This window comes from Rhincodon typus, chromosome 14 (genome assembly GCF_021869965.1).
Source record: "Rhincodon typus isolate 14 chromosome 14, sRhiTyp1.1, whole genome shotgun sequence".
Classification (NCBI taxonomy): Eukaryota; Metazoa; Chordata; class Chondrichthyes; order Orectolobiformes; family Rhincodontidae; genus Rhincodon; species Rhincodon typus.
Window position 1 is genome coordinate 26,691,980 of NC_063345.1, and position 4,295 is coordinate 26,696,274.

Here is a 4,295-nt window from a genome sequence, read left to right on the forward strand (position 1 = left end):
TTTATGCTTATAACTCAGCGACCTTATTCACCACATGGTGCATTTACATGCATGCATTGTATATCTGAGAGACTAGTTACGTGTGATCCTTCTTATTCTGCTCCTATTTAATATTAAACTGTTCCTGTCTGACACTCTCATGTTATGTAACGTATTCCTTTGATCTACTTCTGTACGCTGCTACTCATTGCCCTGTCGATGCACTCAATCCTTCTTAAATGACACAAGTGAACCTCCTACAGAGACAATGGTCCCAATCCCATCACGGTATAACCAGTTCCCTTTAAAAGGTTACCTTCTGCCCGACTACAGATCCCAAAGTCTGAAGAATCTGAAACCCTCTCTCCTGCACCACATCTCAAGCCATGCACAGATCCTCCCTTTCCTTTTATTTCTTTTCTTGCTAGGATTATGACAAGAAAGCTATTAATGTTAGATATTTAAGAGGAAAATGTAAACTTGAGAGATGGACAGAAAACAAAATTAAAATTCATTTCAGTACTAAGAGTACAACAGAAACTGTTTACTTTAATAAATACCACCAAAGGCCATGAAAATTTCAAGTTATATTTTTCCCACATTCTTTATAAGACTGTTGCGAAACATTACATCCTGCTTGATTGCTGTCACAAGTATAAATCAATAAAATAATACAAAGTTAGAAAATATAGCCAGAATTTCTTTTCAGAAAAGTAATTGGCATAAAGTATATTACCAATGGCTTATCCTCCAATCCTAACCTCCTTGAGTGGAAGCAGACTGATTCCTCTTGGCTCTTTAGGGTTCAATTTCAAATCATGTTCCAACTCATGCCTCATGCAGCAAGAATTATAACAAAAAGTTATCCTCTATTCAACTTGCCACAACTTCTCTGTTGTGCTCAAGGAACAGAAGGCAACACAAGTGATGTTCAAAGGTGCAAACAAGTGGAGGGTGGTCAGTACTTGAGAACTTATTGTTCTGCTTTGAAAGGGGAAATAACAAATACAACAGAAAACGGCACTTGTAACAAAGATCACGTCTCAGTCGCATTACTCACAAATTTCAGAAAGATAAAACTAACCCATTCTTGTTTTGTTTTTTGATTTCCCCCTTCATGTGAGACCGGGCCTCCATTCACATCATATCGCCCAAAGATGCTACACTGAACAGGATTTCAGAACATATTCAAAAGGTTAAGGACACAGGAGTACCCACCTGAGGGCTTCAGTTTAATAAGTTTTCCCAATTTGCAAATTAAGTACTTGGAGTAAAAAGTACTCACCACGATGCTTCATCTTTAGGGAACACGATTTCTGTTGTCTGTTACTCAAAATAACATTCAAAAGCTAAAGTAAATCCAACATAGGACATCATCTTTTAGTAATAACTTTGATACCATAAGCTAATACTTGAATTGCTACACTACACCGTGAGTCATCAACATGGTGGCTCAGTGGTTAGCACTGCTGCCGCACAGCACCAGGGACCGGGGTTCAATTCCACCCTTGGGAGACTGTCTGTGTGGAGTTTGCACATTCTCCTGGCGTCTGCGTGGGTTTCCTCTGGGTGGTCTTGTTTCCTCCCACAATCCAAAAATGTGCAGTTTAGGTGGATTGGCCATGCTAAATTGCCCATAGTGTTCAGGGATGGGTAGATTCGGTGGGATGCTCAGAGTGTCGGTGTGGACTTGTTGGGCCGAAGGGCCTGTTTCCACATTTTAGGGATTCTATTCTAGAGGCTGGAGAATAATCCACTGACAACATAAACCATGCTAATTTGCAATTAAATGCAGATATGAATTAAATTGTAATTGTAATTTGTAATTAAATGCAGTTCAAGATGTGGAGGTTAGGTGGATTGGCCCTGCTAAATTGTCCATAGCATCGAGGGATGTGCAGGCAAGGTGGGCAGCAGGGTTAGAGGGACAGGTGGAATGCTCTTCAGAGGGTCGGTGTGGACTCGAGGGACCAAACAACCTGCTTCCACAACACACAGATTCTACGATACTATGAAGAATCTGCAGAATTAACTTGAAGACTAACCGATATCTTGAGTGTTTTAATTTCGAATATAGCATTTGAGATACCCTTGAAAGACTTGGTCAAAGAACTCTTCATTATCAACTCTCAGTCATAAACAAAAATTGTTTTAAAATGTATTAAAAATACAGATATAAATAAGTGCATCCATGGAGTATTAATTGAGAACCTAAGATTGAAAAATTGGTTGGTTATTTAATCAGACTCCCTTAATAGTTGCATTGTGAAGAAGGGAAAGTACAAGGATAACATAACTCTTCTGTAAATCAGTTCAGTAAATCAAAAATACTTATTCAATTAGGTTTGACAACTTCACAATTGAATGAAAATACAAATTAAGCAGACATAAAACTCCTCTATCCACTTATAAAGGTATTGTCCTATTGGCCGGGTTTACTTATTTCAGTGTTTCAAAAGTAGAGGGTAGAGGGGCAATTTCCCAGCAAAGGGGGACCTTGGCGTCTGTGGAGCAATTGAGGAAACAGGGATTTTTTTCACGTTATGTGGTGCTACTGAAAAGGATAGCATTTGTTGCCATTCCAAAACTTCACAAGAAATGATCAGAAGCCAATTACTGAATAGAACTAAGTAAGCTTTGGTGAGACAACATCTGAAATAGTGTGTGCAATTCTGCTCTTGATAATAAAGTAGCACATATTGCAATAGAGGTAGTACAGCAAGATTGACTCAATTACTCCCAAGGAGAAGACAGGCTTTCCCCTGATGACAGACTGAGTAACTTGGGCCAATATTGTCTGGGGTTGAGAAGAATAAGGTGATTTCATTGAAGTATAGTAGATTGGGCTTATACTCTCTTGGGTTTAGAAAAATGAGAGATTTACTTGAGGTATATAACATGCTGAACGTAGACGTAGACCAGATGTTTCCTCTTGTAAGGCAATCTAGAACAACAGATCATGGTTTTCAGGCAAGGTGCAGGAGATTTAAAACAGAGGTGAGAAATTTCTTCCCTCAAAGAGTCGTGTATCTGTGGAATTCACTATCATAGAGTCTGGTGGATGCTGGGATATTGAGTAAGTTTTAAGGAGGAGATCAACAGATTTTTAATGAATAAGGTTTTGCAGGGTTATAGAGAGCATGCAGGAAAGTGGAGTTGAGGTGGAGATGAAATCAGTCATGATTGTATTGAACAGGGGTGCAGGCTTAAGGGGCTGAATTGTCTCCTCCTGCTCCCAGTTCCTATGAAGGAACTTGACAAGGTAGGTAGCGAAACACTTGCCCTTGCTGGGGTAAGTGAAACAGTCAGTTACAATACCAGAATAGAAGGCAATTGTTTAAGACAGAGATGAGAAGTTTCTTAATTCAAAGGATCTTGAACCTTTGAATTCCTCTACCCAGAGTGTGGTGGATGTTTCCCCACTGAATATATTTAAGATCAAGAGCGGCAAATTTCTTGATCTCCAAACAAATTAAGGGACATGGGGAGAGAACAGGAAAGTAGACTTGAAGCCAAAGATCAGCCACAATCAGGGCATGGTGGAGCAAACCTGATGGGCTCCATGGTCTTGTTCTGCTCCTTTCTTATTTCTTAATTTCTTAGTTCAGTTAAGAGTCAAATTGCTGTTAGTCTGAAAGCCATTTGCAATGACAATAAATTTGATTCTCTGAAGATTAGTTAACCACATTTTCCTTTGTGCTAATCTCGTAGTTTCATTGTCATCCTTATTGGTATTTGCCTTTTAATGTGAGATTATTTAGTTGAATTTAAGTTATCTGAATGCCATGGTGAGATTTGAGTTGTACTGGAATAATTTGTCCAGGCACTTGAAAATTGAGTTCAGTTACTTAAACAGTCTACGACTGTAGACACAGAGAAGGGAATGTTAATAGGGCTGTTAATAGAGACAAGTTTGACAGCAAAAAACTATTTCCTTTGTCATATGACTCAGGAACCAGAAGTCAGGTATTTAAAATATTCACAAAAATACCTGGGGGGAAAATGAGAGGAGATCTTCTAGCCACATGGAGGATTGAGATGAGTTGAATGTACAAACTCAAAACGTGGTTGAAATGGATTCCAAAATAGCCTTTTAACAGGCTATCAGACATATAGCTGAAAATGATTAACCTTTATGGCTGTGGAGAATAGTTGGGGAGTGGGACTAAACTGGACTGATCTTTCAAAAAGTTGGTACAACATGCTGAATAACCATTTTACCTCTTTGTCACATTACCAAAATAACTACAAAAAGGAAAATACAATTGATAAAAAATGTATATATCATCTCAGACAACAAGGTGCAGGGCTGGATG